We start from the raw sequence: 17,354 nt of genomic DNA on the forward strand, positions 1-17,354 counted from the left end.
CAAGTGACCTTCTCATATGGCTTCAATGTTTAAGAAAAATACTGAGCAGTGTTAATAAAATTCTGAAAAACTAAAAATTACATACCATAACCTGAAAGCAACTCAAACTAACCATCTCCACCTGTGTCACCCTTTCTTTCCTTGTCCTACCCTTCAGGGCTGGTCCAGAGCAGAAGGCACAGCAGGCGGCACAGAGAACCTCCAAGGCACCTGACCGGTTCTAGTCGCTCCGGAATCCACCCTGTGTCGTCCCCTCCAGAAAGCCTCCTCCAATCTGGGACAGATGCCGCGTCTCAGGCTCCGCATGCCCCAGACACCAGGACGTCCGCCCAACTTTGCTCTTCATTTCTGAAATTGTTTTAATTACTCCAGCTCGTCTGCATTTCCTTATGAATTTCTTCCTGTACCCCTCTGCCTGCTTTCGCTCTCAGGATAATACTAGCCGAACAAAATGAACCCCCTCAGTTTTCTGGGGGTTCGTGTGGACCGGCTGTCATCTGTTCCGCAAACGTTTGGCAGAATATGACTGCAGGGCCGTCTGGACTTGTCCTTTCCTTTGTGGGAAGGATTTTAACCACGATTCTGATGTGCTTGGTAAAGACAGAGCGGACCAGGTCTTAAACTTCCTGAGTCAACGGCAGTGGTTCTGCCTTGCGAGGCATCCGGCCGTCCCACTCCAGCCGGCAGGGTCCCCGGCACAGAGCGGGCGCGTCGTTCTCCCAGTACCCTCTTAGGGGCGGTGTGACTCGTAGTGATGCCGGCTCTTCCGTTCCTGATGTCAGTGATTTACGGTTTCACTCTTCCGCCTGATCTGGCCGGCCAGAAGTTTGTCAATTTTATTGACCTTGTTAAAAAAAAAAAAAGTGTGTGGCTACATCAGTTTTGTGTCTTTTCTGCTTTAGTTTCCACTTTGATCTGAATTATTTCCTTTCTTTGCAGTCTTTTGGATTTATTTTGTTCTTCTTTGGGGGGGGGGGTTTAAGGTAGAAGTTGAGTGTTTGGGACTTTTTTTTTTTTTTAAAGATTTTATTTATTTATTTGACAGACAGAGATCACAGTAGGCAGAGAGAGAGAAGGAAGCAGGCTCCCCACTGAGCAGAGAGCCCGATGCGGGGCTCGATCCCAGGACCCTGAGATCATGACCTGAGCCGAAGGCAGAGGTTTTAACCCACTGAGCCACCCAGGCGCCCCTGGGACTTTTTTAAACCCTCAGTCTAAGTCAGGCATTTAGTGCTGCGAAGCCCGCCTTAGAGCACGGCTCCCCCAGCATCCCACAGATTCTGACTGTTTTTCACCCAATGCAAAACCTTTCCAATTTCCCTGTGCATTTCTCCTCTCCCTCGTGGATTACAAGGAAGTATATGATTTACTCTGCCAGTATGTTTATTGGTTTCTAACATAATTCCATTTTTGTCTGAAAAAATTACAATGCAGACAAACGATGCATCTTGGTAAACATTTCAAAGGCGCTGGAAAGACCGTTGGGTCGAGTGCTCTGTGAACAGCAACCAGGTCAGGGGCTGACAGCGACAGAACTAATTTTCGGTTTACTTAGTTTCCCAGTTACAAAGAAAAGGGCACCAGAAGCAGCAACTGTAATTGCAAATTTGCCTATTTCTCTGCCGTTCTATCAGGTTCTGTCGCATGTGTTTTGTAGCTCCGCTATTAGGTGTGGAAAATCTATGTTGTCTTCTTGGCAAAATTACCTCTTCATCATTATGAAGTATCTTCACCTGGTAGTTTTCTTTGCTCTGAAATCGGTATATTTGATATTATTACAGCAATTCCCCCTCTCTCCCCATTAGTGTTAGAATGGTACCTCTCATGCCTTCTTCTTACTTTTAACCTATTTGTGTCTTTACATTTAAAGTGGGTTTCTTGTAGCCAGCATGTATTTGGGTACTGCTTTTTCATCCACTAATTTCTTTCTTTTTTTTTTTAAGTATTTTATTTATTTACTTGACAGAGATCACAAGCAGGCAGAGAGGCAGGCAGAGAGAGAGGAGGAAGCAGGCTCCTCGCTGAGCAGAGAGCCTGACGCGGGGCTCGTCCCAGGACCCCGAGATCATGACCCGAGCTGAAGGCAGAGGCTTAACCCACTGAGCCACCCAGGCACCCCTCATCCACTAATTCCTGCCTTTTATAAAAGACTGACTCGAGAGAGAGCGAGCATGTGTGCGCACACAAGTGTGGGGAGGAGCAGAGGAGAGAATTTCAAGCGGACTCCCTGCTGAATGCAGATCCCAACATAGCACTCCATCCTACGACCCTGAGATCATTAACTGAGCTGAAATCAAGACCCAGACTGACTGAGCCTCCCAGTCACTCCAATTTCTACCTTTCACTGGGTACTTACGCCATCTAGATCTGTGATCATTGACATGGCTGGCTTGGAATCTACCATTCTGCTACTTTTTAAAATTTGTTTCATCTGTTCCTTGTTCCCCCTTCCCTCTTTTTTGCTTACTTTTGTATTAAGTATTTCATGTGATTCAATTTTATCTTGACTGCTAATTTATCAGCTGTAGGTAATTTATTGTTTTGCTATATTAGTATATGCTTTTGGGTCTACAGTGTTTGTATTTATCATAATCTACCTTCAAGGGAAATCACACGACTTCAGACGTGGGTTTGCTGTTTCTCCTGTCCCGCACCGCCTGCCATTCTTGCCACAGACCTCACTCTCTATAGATTATAACCGCACCCCTACTCTTATTGCTCTTATTTATTTATGTTTTAAAGAGATTTAAGTAACAAGACAGTATATACATATCTATATTTAGCCACATGACTGCCATTTCCAGGGGTCTTCATTCTTTTGGGGAGATCTTGATTTCCACACGGTTTCATTTTTCTGTGGTCTGAAGCCTTTACTGCAGTTACTGTAACCCTGCCTGTGGTGAAGGTCTGCTGGTAATGAATTCTTTCAGCTTTTGTACCTCTGAAATAGCTTCATTTCGCCTTCATTTCACAATGTATTCACTGGCACAGGGTTCTGGGCTGGCTGCTCCCAGTCTCCTCACCCACACTTAACAAAGAGAGACTGCCATTATTTGCAACGTTGCTCCTCTGTATATAATAGGTCTTGTTTCCTAGCTGCTTTTAAGACTTTTCTCTTCATCACTGGCTTTGAGCAATTTGATTATGATGCACTTTGTGTAGTTGTATTTGTGTTTCCCGTGTTTAGCGTTTGTTACGATCATTTAGGCTTTATAGTTTTCACCAAACTGGGAGGCATTTTAGGCACTATTTATTCAGATAGTTTTTCTGCACCCTTCCCTTCCTAATGGAAACTTACACAAATCTTAGTTTCTGCCAGGTGTCCCACAGTTCAGTCTTGCCCTTCTGTTTATTTCAGAGTACATCTCCTCTCCTTTAGTTTGGATAGGTCTTACTGCTTTGTCTTCAAGTTCAGTAAGCTTTTCTTCTGCAGTGTCTAATCTGTTAATACCATCCCACAAGTTGCATTCAGATATTTCAGTTTCTTTTTTTTTTTTTTCTTTTTTTAAGATTGTATTTATGTGTTGGTGCGGGGAAGAGAATGCAAGCACACAGGCAGGAGAGCAGCAAGGCAGAGGGAGAAGCAGGCTCCCTGCTGAGCAAGGAGCCTGATGCAGGACCCCATCCCAGGACCCTGGGATCATGATGCACTGAAGGCAGACACTTAACTGACTGAGCCACCCAGTGTCAACATCCTCAGACCTTTTAGTCGCAACTCCGTAAGTTTAATTTGGATCTTTTTGCAGTTCAGTATCTTTACCAAGTCCCTACTCAACACGTCTAGTGTTTCCTTTAGCTTCTTGAACACATGGAATATAAGTATAATAACTTCTGAATTCCTGTAACTATTCTGGAGCTGTTTTGGGATATGGTTACTTGGGAACCATGTAAACCTTCAGTTCTTGCTTCTAACACTGGTTATGAGCACCAGAGCAGTATTTATTCAATGGCTAATTACTCTCCACTGAGAAGTCTACCCCGTGCCCTGTGAATTATGAAGACTTCTGAGCACCATCCCTCCAACCCTTCTCTGGGATTCTCTCTTGTCTCTTGATAGCTTCCTCATACCCACGTGCTCCCTGCCACTCTGTAGGAAACTACTGGCACTGTCCCACAAGCCTCTGAGTTCTCTGTTTGTGGCATTCTTTTCTGCTGTTCTCTTCTGCAAACGCCATTGCCATGGCCACCTGAGACTCTAAGCTCCATCTCTTAAACTCAGAGGCTCTGCCAGACACTGCATCTCTGCAGCACAACCTGGAAACTCCCTGCATGCAGTGAGCTGGGAAATCATTCAACTCACCCCGTTTGACTCTCACCTAACAGGAATCACTGTACTTTGTCACCTCATACCCAAAAGTTAGAAAACCAGGGTTTCATAAATATTGTCCACCTTTTTCTTAGTTCCTGGTGAGGGGTAAATATTACTGTTACTCCATCTTGTGAACAGGAGGATGCCCAAGTACTTTTGCTTGGTATTGCATAATTACACAGATTAAGCATGACAACTGTGATATTTACTTTCCCTCTCTCACGAGAGAAGAAGCAACATGAGGGCAGAGATATGTGTTCTGTTAACCACTGCATCCTTGACACAGAATAATCAAACATTTACTGAATAAACACACTCTTTAATCACTTGGAGTTTACCTTAGCATACTATATAACTAAGGAATAAAAATGTTTGTTCTACACTATGCAATGTAGGATTCCAAATTCCAAATCCAGAAAACACAAAACTATATTAATGGTACAAAGACTGCGGCTACCAGTGATTCGGGGGGGGGGGGGAGTTGAATGGGGGCCCACAGGGGTTTTCTTGGAGGTGGGGGGGGTGAAACTATTCAGCATGATACTGCCTTATCTGACACTATACATTTGTCAAAGCCATGGAAATTTACTGCAAAAAGAGTGAACTTCAACATGTGCAAGTCTGTTTGTTTATTTGTTTTTAAAGACTGTATTTATTTATCTGACAGAGAGATAAAGAGAGAGAGCACAAGTAAGCAGAGAGGCAGGCAGAGGGAGAGAGAGAAGCAGGTTCCCTGCTTAGCAGGGAGCCCAATGCAGAGCTCAATCCCAGGACCCCAGGATCGTGACCCGACCTGAAGGCAGACGTTTAACGAACTGAGCCACCCAGGAGCCCCAGTGTATGCAAGTTTAAAAGAAAATAATTTAGGAGGTCAAGGGTTCTCAAGATGCAGCGCAGCATAGGACAAAAAACCCAGCTGTACTGCGAAGGAGCGGGCGGAGGGAAAGATGCGACCTGAGTAACTGTTGTTTTAAGACTTCTTGATTACAGAGAGAAAGTATGTAAATGCACACACACACAAATGTGGGGAGGGGAAGAGAGAGAGAATCTTCAAGCAGCTCCCCACTGAGTGCAGAGCCTGTCTTAGACCTTGATTCCAGGACCCTGAGACCTGAGCTGAAACCAAGTAGGACACTCAAATGACTGAGCCACCCAGGTGCCCCTGGTTGACTTTAAAGAATAAGTTTGTTATAAGGTTCATGGAAAAGGAACTGCATACAGGCACCATCTTTAGTTCATAAAGTCACTTCCCAGGAGTATGGGTCTCCAATCCTGATACCACTACAGGTATATACAGGAACTGAACAATTCAGCAAAAGCATGGAGAGGAGCCTGGGATGACCCTTGTGGTGATGAATCAGGGGAGACGAGAGTCAGAACTCTCGTTCAGTGTAAAACACATACAGATAGCGGCACTAGGAGAGATCTGTGTGTGCATACAGGTCAGTGTGCACACGCGGACGGCTATGCCTGGAGAGAGGTGTGTGTGTGCAAACAGGTACACGGGTCACACAGAGACGGCTATGCCTGGAGAGAGGTGTGTTGTGTGTTTGCACACACAGATTTCCTGGCTCTGTCAGCTGAGAGGACCTAGAAACAACATCCGCCCGTGGCAAGGATCATACCCAGTGCCCAGCTCTTGGCCCTAACAGCATTCTCCAGTAAAAGGACCCAGTAATCCTTGGAGACAAGATGAGTCTACAGCATCCCACTGAGGCAGTAAGTAACAAAGAGCTAAAATGAAAACAAAGCCCACAGTGACAGGGTCTGTTAAAGGGCTGACTGAGCTCCCAATGACCAAAGCTGCAGCATGGGTTGGGGGGGGTGCATCCTCGTGGGTGATAACCTGAAGGATAAAATAAACATCTGCAAGTCCAGATGGATATAAATAAATGATCAAATTGGGACACCTGGGTCTCGCCCAGTTGTTAAGCATCTGCCTTTGGCTCGGGTCATGATCCTGGGGTCCTGGGATTGAGCCCCGCATCGGGCTCCTTGCTGAGTGGGAAGCCTGCTTCTCCCCCTCCCACTCCCCCTGCTTGTGTTCCCTCTCTTGCTGTGTCTCCCTCTGCCAAAATAAATACATAAAATCTTAAAAAAAAAAAAAAGACTAAATAACCACGTGGGGAAAATGGACAAATGTCCAGCAGAAGAGCAGTCTGGGTAGACACTCTGCTTCCAGGTACAGGACCTTCCTTCTAAAGCTGCTGAGCGGAACACCTGGCAGACACCTCCTCCAGGTGGGGCACCCATCCTGAAGCCATGCCGGCTCAGAACCAAGTCCTGGAGAGCCTTTCTTCACCCGCACCCTGCTGCCTTCACTCCACTGCCTTCCAGAGCAGAGCGGGTGAGGCGGGCGGGACAACGGACTCCGTTCCTCTTCTGCTGCTGGTCATCTCAACATCCATTTTGTCCAGAAACCTGACGTGCCCTCTCCGTGTACAAAGCCAGCCTTCCTCCCCGCCAGGAGGCCCTGGATGCCGTCTCTGCTTGGGACTCTGCACACCCATCATGACCCACACGGAGCCTCCCCGCAGCCTTCTGGTGCAGGCACCTTCTCTTGGGCCCCCTTTCTGTTTTGTTCTCTCCATGCGGCTCCTTCTTTCCCAGCAGCCTGTCCTCCGGAGGACGAAGTCTTTTTCAGCAGCAGCCAAGCCGCCATCTGCGGTTGTTGCTAACGGGGCCCACGTGCTGGTGATGGGCTGTCTTCAACTTCCTTTCTCAGCCCTGCTGGCCCGCTTCCCCCACGGCTATCTCATCTTTCCTTTGAGCTCTTTGCTCATGTAGTTGAAATTCCCCGTCTTTTAGTACACAGAAAATATTGTCCGAGCGTCTCCCGACGTCTGTTTCCTTCACCGCCGCTCAGTGTGCTCTTTCCTCCTTCCTTAGTCTCTACATAAAGGCCCACGTTGTTCCCGGGTTACTGCTCATTTTTTTTTAAGATTTTTATTTATTCATTTGACAAATAGAGATGACAAGCAGACAGAGAGGCAGGCAGAGAGAGGGGGAAGCAGGCTCCCCTCTGAGCAGAGAGCCCGATGCGGGGCTCGATCCCAGGAGCTGAGATCATGACCCGAGCCGAAGGCAGAGGCTTAACCCACTGAGCCGCCCAGGGGCCTGACTGCTCATCTTTTAAACAAGAAAAGGAACAGCCTCCAGCCAGGGTTAACATTCCAGAATCCTCTATCACCAACTTTTCTTTTTCCCCAGCCCTGCCCTGGATGAGTTTCTGGTATTAGGACATTTTTGGTTTTCAAGGGACAGAAACGGCTGAGACCCCACAAACGCAGGGCTCCCAAGAAGGCCTCGGGCCACTTCCTCTCCGTGCCGTGCTCAGGCTGGCCACCCTTTCAGGCAGGCTGGCTCTGTGGACCACACAGCAGCACCCCCAAGCTTCTTCCCTGGGGTCTAACAAGAGAGTCTCCCAAAGGCTTCTGAGCGGCAGCAGGGCGGCCTCAGCCCGAGGGAGTCCCGCCCACTCTCCTTCAGGGCTGGGCATCCGTGTGCAGCCAAGGCCCAGGGGAGCTGAGGTCTCTCCTGGGCCCACAGTCGGTGGGAGACAAGACCTGAGGAGTCACGAGGGGTCAGCAGCCCCCTGGTGAGCTGCCGATTGCCCTCTCCTTCCCCACTTCACTCCTGCAGAGTCCGGATCTTGTAGGAAATGGTGGCCAGGCACCTGTGCCCGTGCCAGCTTGCCTCCCTCACTAGATGCCCCCAATGTGGGGTCCCCCCACAGCCCAAAGTGCTGTCCTCAGTGTCTCTGAAGCCCTCTTAGTGAAGGACGAGCTGATCAGAGCTTGGGCTTTCACTCCTCTTCCCCGTCTGGCGATGTCCTCCTCCGGCTACGGCCAACCCTTGAATTCAATGGAGATTAAAGCTGGTTCTCTGTTTTTCATTCTTTTTGTTCATTTCAGGGAGTTTCAGGGAGGGAAGTAGAATAAACAAGTCTTTAGTCAGCCATCGTCTCCAAAAGGCCCAAGTTCCATTCTCAATGCTGTTTTGAAGACGTTTTCCAAGCTGCAACAATGAGTGCATCTCAGTCTCATGTTCTGGAAGCTTGGCTCTAAGCTGGAAGCACAATGGCCCATTCTCCACCCGCAGTGACCAGGACAGGCTGGCATTTCCCGTCTGTGCCCCCCGCATGGCTCATCGACCCCCTCCAAAGGAGGGGCCACACTGTCACAGCTAAGAGACCATGACCCGACCTGCCAGTCGTGGCATCAACTTGTGAGTCAGGACCAGCTTTTCAAACTTCTGGGAAAGGGTGTCAGACCGCACCCCCCCCCCAGTAGGCACACTTGTTTGGAGCCCCTTGGCTGCAACAGAGTGGGGGTCCCTGAGGGTGGTGCTGGTCTAAGGGCCTGGAGAGCGGCCACCCGGGGGACAGCACTTGGCAGCTGCCGAGCCGCAGGAGGCCACGCGACTGGCAGTCAGGACACAGAGCCGAGCTGGGGTGTGGAGACCCTGCGGTCCTTGTTGTCCTGGGCTTGTCTCACCGACAAAATGGCACTGAGGCCCCCAGAGGATGTTGAGAGAGAATAAAATTTGTATCACACATGCATGTGCTCGTGGTCAGAGCTGAGAAGCCGGCCTATGACCAGAACTGCCCGATGCCCGGCTCCCACTTGCTCCCAAGCCCTCCACGAGCACAGATGACCCCACCGGGTTCTGAGAGGGACGAGTACAGCTGGGAAGGGGCTTTGTGACACATGGGGCAGCAGCTCTGGGTCCTTTGGTCACCCTTCCTGAGCCCACAGGTGGGGGTGCCCGCCAGCTACCAGGTGATGGGAGACACCAGCCAATGGCCTCAGCGCCCCCCACCCCCACCAGCAGCTGGGGTCAGCACAGGATGGTGATGGAGTAGATGTTTTTCTTCTTACTTAAAGCTTAATTTTTAAAAAAATACCCTAAACTAGGGGGTGCCTGGGTGGCTCACTGGGGTATTCACCTGATTCTTGGCCTCGGCTTGGGTCTCAATCTCCGGATCGTGAGTTCAGGCCCCATGCTGGGCTCCGTGCTGAGCAGGGCCCACGTGACGCACACCAGCCAGCAGGGCCGACCTCGGGAGGCCAGGCTCGCCTCAAGCCAGACCCCGAGAAAACAGGAGGAGCCACGAGGGAAATAAACTCCTAAAAACACTGCAGGATGACTAGAAATACAGAAGGACAGCCGGCCACCTGGCCCTCCAGGTGCGTGGGCACCACCGCACCGGGGCCCAGACCCAAGGGGGCCTCACCTCGGAGTGGCGCAGTCTGAGAATGTCTTCTCACGAAGGCTGTTTCTCCACCTGCTTTCGTGTGTTCCATTTCTCTAGTTTTATGGTTTTCTCGTCTGCACTTATTTCTAAAACAGTGTTTCCAACAGAACACAGTGTTTTCGTTTCCACTAGTGGTCACAGCAGTACTGCTCAGGAAGCCCTGACACCGGCCAGCTGCAGGCCCTGGTGCTTCCTGGGGCGAAGTCTGGCCCGTGCACTGTGGGGCAGCCGGGGCCCAGGCCCGCCGGCCCTGCTCTTCTCTTCCCCGCTCGGGGACTCTGCAGGCCCCTTAGAAGACAGCTGACTTCACCACGTGTTCATGTGCCTTCTGGGACTCTCTCCGGGAGTACGGAGGGGGCTTCTGGCGCTGGGGCTCAGTGCTGTCCTCGCCCTACCTGTGAGCTCCTCGCACACTGTCCTGACGCAGCCCCCCTCCGCCCCCTGCAGCAGGCCCAGGGCCTGGAGAACGTCAGAGCAGGCACACCTCTCAACAAGGCCTTCAGCGCACAGCAGCCCACAGCTCGTGCAGACCGACGGCGGCCCCCTGCTCAGCAGGTCCCGGGAGCCAGGCCAGGCAGACCGCAGTCTGGGTGACAGGATCGCCACGCAGAGAAACGGTGCCTGGTGCTCACTGAGGGTGCCAGGGCTGGCCCCACAGCCTGGACTGGGTCCTGCTCCTCATCAGCGCCTCACTGCCCGGCCTGCGGAAGAGTGCCAGCTCAGTGCGGACAGTGAGTATGTATGTGCGAAGACTCACCATGAGGTGACGACAGGTGTCCTTGGCTGAGTTCCGGGCAGCAGCACGCACGTCCACCCCCCGTGGAGCCTTAACCACGGAGGGCGTGACTGTCCTTCCCTCCGCCTCAGGAGTCAGGTCCTGCTCAGTCCTCGCCCCACAGATGAGTGGAGGATGGCCCAGGGTTACCCGCTGGCCCAGGCCTGCCCCGTGCAGATGCTTCGAGCCGTGGGCGGCGGGGGGCGGGGGGGGGGGGGCTGGCGCCGCTAGACGACTGGTGGGCGGGGGCACACCCAGAACAGGACGAAATGCTGGCACCCGCACACCGTGTTGTGGGGGTGCCCCAAATCGCACTATAGGTCTCCAGCCATCCCCTCCCCCAAGGGCAGCTGCTCGCTCCTCTCCACCCCATACTGCGGGGAAAGTTCCAGGCATGAGTGGGTGACGAGGTTCTCGATTCCAACTTCCTACATGAGCCCCGGAACAGAAGACGCTCTGTGCTGGCTCTGGCTGGGGGCTGAGAAGGAGCCCCAGGAAGCAGCAATCTGCTCCTGATGCCAGCAATGCTCCAAGCTCCGAGCTCGGGCACCTCTGACGGCGTCCACAGAGCAGCCCCACACACATGCGAGTGTGGCCCAGGGCAAGGCGGGTCCACCTGCAAACTGCTCCTTCCTCCCTCAGGCACCCCTGCACCTCGTCCTGCCCCCAACCTCTACAGGAAAGACTTCCATGCCTACGTCTTGGAGGGGATGGTGACTGCAGGAGGGCAGAGGCCATGGCAGTGCTGGGGGTCCTGAGGCTCCCCAAAGCCACAGCCACCAGTGGGACCCTTGTGTCAGAGACACTAAACAGCATTCTCCGTTCACTGGTTCCCGTCCAGACAGAAAATGCCAAAGACAGGAGCCACCTGCCAGGACGTTGCCCTGCCCCACCCACCTGGCCTGTCCCCCTGGCGAGGACACCCAGATGCCACTTGGAACCAAGCAGCTTGCATAGGGGACCCTCTCACGCCCTGTGAGTCTGTGCTCTAGAACAGCCTCCCTCAGTACCTCCCCAGCCCCACGGCTGAAAGGCCAGCAGACAGTCCCGAAGGCCACGTTCGCCAATTCCCACAAACAGACAAACGCACGCGGCGGGACAGAGCCCAGCAAAGAGGAGAGTCAGGCGGTGAAACGGCATTTCACGAGCAGCCCCAGCGGGCCTGCATCCTTGTGGTGGGAAAGTTTCCCTAAAACTGAGAGAACCATGAGCGGCACCGAGTTCTCGGGTCAGCTAAATCACATTTCAGAAAGAGGAGTAAAATCACATCCTTTTCAGACACAGCGACAACAGCCAGACTTCCCACGCTGACTCCACAAGCACTGACTGCTGAAGACCACTGCTGACCAAGGGGGGAGGGCGGGGACAGAAGACCCTGGGAGACACTGACCACTGGCTACAAGCTCTTCAAGGAGGTAAAATGACATTTCTGTCCAAACCATGACAGCTGATTCGGCAAATCAGAGTCATTCTCAGGCCCCAAAGCAGACCAGAGGTGCTGAGCGGCCACAGACTTCCTTATTCGCAGGATTCAGAGTGTACAATAAAACATTAATCAAACACCAGAGAAAACCGGTAATTGATCCAACCGAAAGCAAGATAGAAAACACTAGAAGGATGTAACCAGAAAAGAGACCTGAGCCCTGTCCAGCTGTGTGTGGTGCTGGCTGCCACTGCTCACGACTCCGCTGGGGTCCGCACAGGACCACAAGTGCAGCGGGGTCTGGGAGCCACACCCTCCGCCCTGAGTGGGGCTGTGGGGCTTCTGCTGCCTCGGAGGGAGTCGCTTCCAGCTCCTCGCTGGACGTTCCAGAAAACCGCAGAGCAACTTGAGAAACATTTCACCAACTGAGACCATCAGAGGCTCCTTCCTGCTCCGTCCGAGTTACAGAAGAGAAAGCGGCTTCCTGGAAGCAGAAGGGCCAGACTGAGCCGAGTGTGGTGCCGGACGACAGGGCCCTGGGAGAGGGAGCCATGCCCTGCTCCAACACAGAAGACCGGCCTACAGCACCTACTAGAAACGTTTTTACAGGAGAGACTTCAATTTTTGTCAGAATAATGAATCAGACAGCTTGCTCAACACTCTAGAAGAGACCAAACAAACCAACATTACGAGGGTTTTTTGTTTTTTGTTTTTTGTTTTTTTAAAGATTTTATTTATTTATTTGACAGAGAGAGATTACAAGTAGGCAGAGAGGCAGGCAGAGAGAGAGGAGGAAGCAGGCTCCCTGCTGAGCAGAGAGCCCGATGCGGGGCTCGATCCCAGGACCCTGAGACCATGACCCGAGCTGAAGGCAGCGGCTTAACCCACTGAGCCACCCAGGCGCCCCAACATTACGAGGGTTTTAAATGAGGTGAGTCACCCGCGTCCGGTCACCCGCGTCTGGTCACCCGCGTCCGGTCACCGCGTCCAGTCACCCGCGTCCAGAGCTGAAGATGCCGGTCTCCGTCCACCCAACAAAGAGCGAGCATTCAGAGGCCAAAATCCTTGCCAAGAACAACTAGAAAACCAAATTTAAAAACACTTTTTTCAAAGATCTATTTATTTATTTGTGAGACAACATGTGGGGAGGGTGGGTGGAGAGAGGGAGAGAGAAAATCCCAAGCAGACTCTCTGCGGAGCAGGGATCCGATCTTCTAACCCCAAGATCATGACCTGAGTCAAAACCAACAGTCGCTGCCCAACCAAGTGTGCCTCCTTGGCAACCCCCCAATTTTTTTTAAAGAAGTCTATTTAAAGTCAAGGAAATGCTACAGTGCAGGCAGGACCCAAGTGGCCAAGAGCCTAGGAGACCACAGGGGAAAAGAGGGGGCTCCTGCTCAAGGGGGCCAGCGGACTCAGCACTGGTGTGGCCGTGGGGCCTGCCGGGAGCCTGTCTGGGCCACACTCTGGGACTCACAGGGCAGGCCTGGGCTTTAAGGTAACTGTGACTAATGGATTCAGGAAAACAGAAGACAAGATTTAGAATTTCAGCAAAGTAATGGACTCTAAAGGAAGGGCTCAAAGGCAAATCTGAGAGCTGGAAAATACAGAAAGGGAGGCTGGCCCCACCAGCTAGCTCAGTGGTGGACGGATACAGCAGAGACAGCCCTGTCCACTGGAAGGCCACCCACTGGGTCCACACAGAAGCAGAGAGAAAGGGAAAAGCCAGAGAGAAACAGACGTGTGGAAAGACACTGCGCCCAACAGGAGGTGCACAGGGAGACCGACGCAACACCTAGCAACATGACAGCTGGGGACCGCCCCCAAAGACGAGCCGTGGAGCTGCTGGGAGCGCCACTGAGCACATGAAGAGCCAGACGAGAGCCACAGAGACCTCCAGGCTCCATCTGGGCGGCTAGCCACACTCGACCAGGGCCGCCCCACCTCTCCTGGAGCAGCAACCCTGAGGACAGGCTGTTCTTAGCTACGCTTTCCAACCTTCTGTTCAAAAGCTGGCCAGTCCTTCTAGGGAGATCCAAGTATCCCCAGCCTCTCCCAGAAACCCACTCTCATCCCCTGCACACGGGTGCTGTCCGCACCGTTCCCTTCTCATTCTGCACCCACAGCAGCACCCTCGGTTCCCCTCTCCCACCTCCGATAGCACCTGGCTGCTCACCAAAAATCTCAAGTTCCTTCTGTCTCCTCACCCCAATCACACCAACCCCAGACTGCTCAAATACCAGCTGATTTTAGTGGAGAATTAGCAGTAACATGGGAAAGGGCTGGGGAACGCAAAGGAAACAGGGCGAACCTGCAGCCAGATCACCTGGGCAGGTGTGAACCGTTCTCACGGTTGGGGTGGGGTTGGGGGCAAGGGACACATCAGGACGGGAACAGGAGACCGAGCAAAGGGGAGCTGCAGCCTGGGCTCACCCGGCTCCCTCCAGCGAGCACCTCACGTCCCCCACGATGCAGAGGACGTGGAGGCTCCCAAAGGCCAGGTGGGCAGCAGCGCCAGAGAAGGTGCCGGAAGGAGGCTGTGGGAGCAGACCGGTCGCCTGAGGCCTCTCCGGCGATCCTGTGCACACGCCGGCCGCCCTCTGCACCGCTGTCCCTCCCCAAACCGCCCTCTCCTGCGATCAGAGGACCAAGCTGCCACGCGCCTTGCTGGGGTTGAGCCTTCCCCACGGACCACCTTGTGTCGGTCAAGAAGGATGGGGCAAATTCTGAGGTATCTGATGGTTTCAATGGGTTGAAAAAACACTTCACTGGAAGAACCTTCCGTCATCATTGTTAACAGAGCTTCCCGGACTTCTCTAAGAAGTCCGAATCCTGATTCTTGATATGCAAAGTGACCTGTTTCTCTTTCCGAGCGTCCAGAGTCTCCTGTTTGTCCTTGGTCTTGGGGGGTTTCAGGCTGACGGGTCTGACTTCACACCGCATTGGGCACGTGGTGGCTCTGCAGCGTCTGCTTCTGACTTTGCTGGTAACTTTCCGTCACGCACAGTCTCTCTCTCCTGCCTCTGAAACGGCTTCCATCCCAGGGCTGTGCCTCCCAGCCCTTAAACATGCTTCTCTCCCATGCCCCAGCTCTACGTCCTGCTTTCTGGGAGACTTCCAACCTCGGCCTGCCGCCTACGCTGCTGTGGCTCAGTCTCCCTGCTTCCGAACCCCGCAAAGACTCATCATTTCATGCGGTGCTTCGATTTAGACACATGGTCATCCCTGTTCACATCTCACTTCTTCTAAAATCACTTTCCCGGGTGCCGGGAGGGGGGGCGTGCTCAGTGGGTCAAGCCTCTGCCTTTGGCTCAGGTCATGATCTCAGGGTCCTGCGATCGAGCCCCAGTTGGGCTCTCTGCTCAGCAGGGAGCCTGCTTCCCCTCTGCCTAGTTGTGATCTCTATCAAATAAATAAATAAATAAAATCTTAAAAAAAAGATAGGTAGTTCAGTTCATGGTTACAGGTGTAAATTTGTACTTATGTCAGAAAACCCAATCAACATTTTCCTCAACACAACATGCAGGAAAACACTTAAAGATGCATTTCAAATCCAACTAGAAGTCTCAATTGCACATGCATGTCTAAAAAGTACGCCAAGTGCCAACTGGGATTGTGCTGCGTAGACTCTGCTGACACGGGGCCCCCGGGGTCACCGCAGGGAGGGTGGGAGCCACACGGCATGCCTCCCAGTCATCTGGAGATCAGGGACCCGAGTTTCACCACCTCACAAGATGGCCTGCTTCTTGTATAAGGGTGTTTTAACCAGAGTTTTAATTATGTTTTAGGAAACTGGTTGACTGACATAATGAATTACTTTTTCCCATTGAATATGATGAAAAATAGTGTTTTCATGCGTAATATCTGATTTTCAGGATAGGTTACCAGTGTTAAGTGAAAAAACACCTGACTACTTGCTCTGTGTAGGATATATCCCAAGTGTTATGTGAAAATACTGAAAACCATCCCTGCTAAAAGAAGATTCAAGAAATCCATGCCCTGTTAGAGGCTCCCTGACACCAAGGACTTGTAAAACTCAGAAAAGGTCAAACAAGCTGCCCTTGCTTTCTTTTTCTGCCTGTGGCCCTGCTCAGTGTCATACAGAAGTTGATCAAAGAGACGGCAGTTTTCACAGCAAAATTACAAAGCAACATTTCGATACAGATCTAATAACAAAAAGTGTGTTAGTATTGCAGGACAGAACAGTGTTTTTTTTGTTGTTGTTTTAAAAGACTTTTATCTATTTGACACAGAGACAGAGAGACCGTGAGAAAGAGAGCACTACAGGGGGCAGTCGGGAAAGGGTGGAGAAGCTTCCGACTCGCGGCTCCATCCCAGGACCCCGGAATCATGACCTGAGCCACAGGCAGCAGCTCAACTAACTGAGCCTCCCAGGTGCCACCCCGCCGCTCCCCACCCCCGCCAAAAAAATACTCTTAAAAACTTAGCCCAACTTTTCATTTCACTGTTTTTGATTTTAGTATCTCCTTAGTGTGGTTTTACCTCATCAGACTTTAGTGCGTGGGATAAAACGGTGGGACAATCTCATTCTCTGTCTATACGGGCATTATTCTATTTTTTCTTTTCTTTTTTTTTTTTTTTAAAGACTTCATTCATTTATTTGACAGATCGAGATCACAAGTAGGCAGAGAGGCAGGCAGAGAGAGAGGAGGAAGCAGGCTCCCCGCCGAGCAGAGAGCCCGATGCCGGGGCTCGATCCCAGGACCCTGAGGTCATGACCTGAGCCGAAGGCAGATGCTTAACTCACTGAGCCCCCCAGGCACCCCTATTTTTTCTTACTTATAAAAATTAAATTCACAATTAACTGTATTTTTCTAACTTCCATAATCTTTGTACTCATCCCACTTAAGTACAAAAATTCAAAACACAATTCTTCTAATAAACCATAAGAGGCATACCTCCAGAACAAAGCAAGTATCACACAAAAGTTACTCCAGTGAATATGTTTGTTTCCCAGTTCATATAAAGTTATCTTTACACTGTACTGTCATCTATTAAGTATGCAGTAGAAATGATGTACATAACCTGACATAAGAAATACCTTAAAGCATCTGCCTTCGGCTCTAGTCATGATCCCGGGGTCCTGGGATCCAGCCCCATGTCAGCTTCTCCCCCTGCTTGTGCTCTCTCCCTCTCTTTCCCTGTCAAATAAATAAAATCTTTTAAAAAATATTTTATTGTTAAAAAAAAATGCTATTATCTGAACTTTCAGGAGCTGTCATCACTGATCACAGATCACTGTAGTGAGTATAATGGAAAAGTTTCTAATATTGCAAGAATTATCAATATATGACCCACAGACATGAAGTGAGCAAATGCTGTTAGAAAAAAATGACACAGAGAGACTTGCCTGATGCAGGGTTGCTACAAACTTTCAATATGTAAACAAAAACAAAAACAAAAACATAGTATCGGCAAAGTGCAACAGAGTGAAGATAAGAAGATAAGATGTTCCTATATTTAATTTTAAAAGTTAAATGCTAGAGCGTCTGAGTGACTCGGCTGGGCATCTGCCTTCTGCTCAGGTCATGATCCTGGGGTCCTGGGGTTCAGTCCCACCTCAGGCTCC

The 17,354-nt window shown here is 51.1% G+C and overlaps 1 protein-coding gene across 1 annotated transcript in view; it reads right to left on the minus strand.

Annotated features, from left to right (window-relative positions):
• ARHGAP39 (Rho GTPase activating protein 39) overlaps positions 1 to 10,443 on the minus strand; it is a 67,495-nt gene extending 57,052 nt beyond the window's left edge. The window contains 1 exon segment of the mRNA XM_032316576.1: positions 10,324 to 10,443. The gene's annotated coding sequence lies outside the window, so the exon portion shown is untranslated.
• Between the last annotated feature and the right edge of the window lie 6,911 nt (positions 10,444 to 17,354).

This window comes from Mustela erminea, chromosome 16 (assembly GCF_009829155.1).
Source record: "Mustela erminea isolate mMusErm1 chromosome 16, mMusErm1.Pri, whole genome shotgun sequence".
Taxonomy (NCBI): Eukaryota; Metazoa; Chordata; class Mammalia; order Carnivora; family Mustelidae; genus Mustela; species Mustela erminea.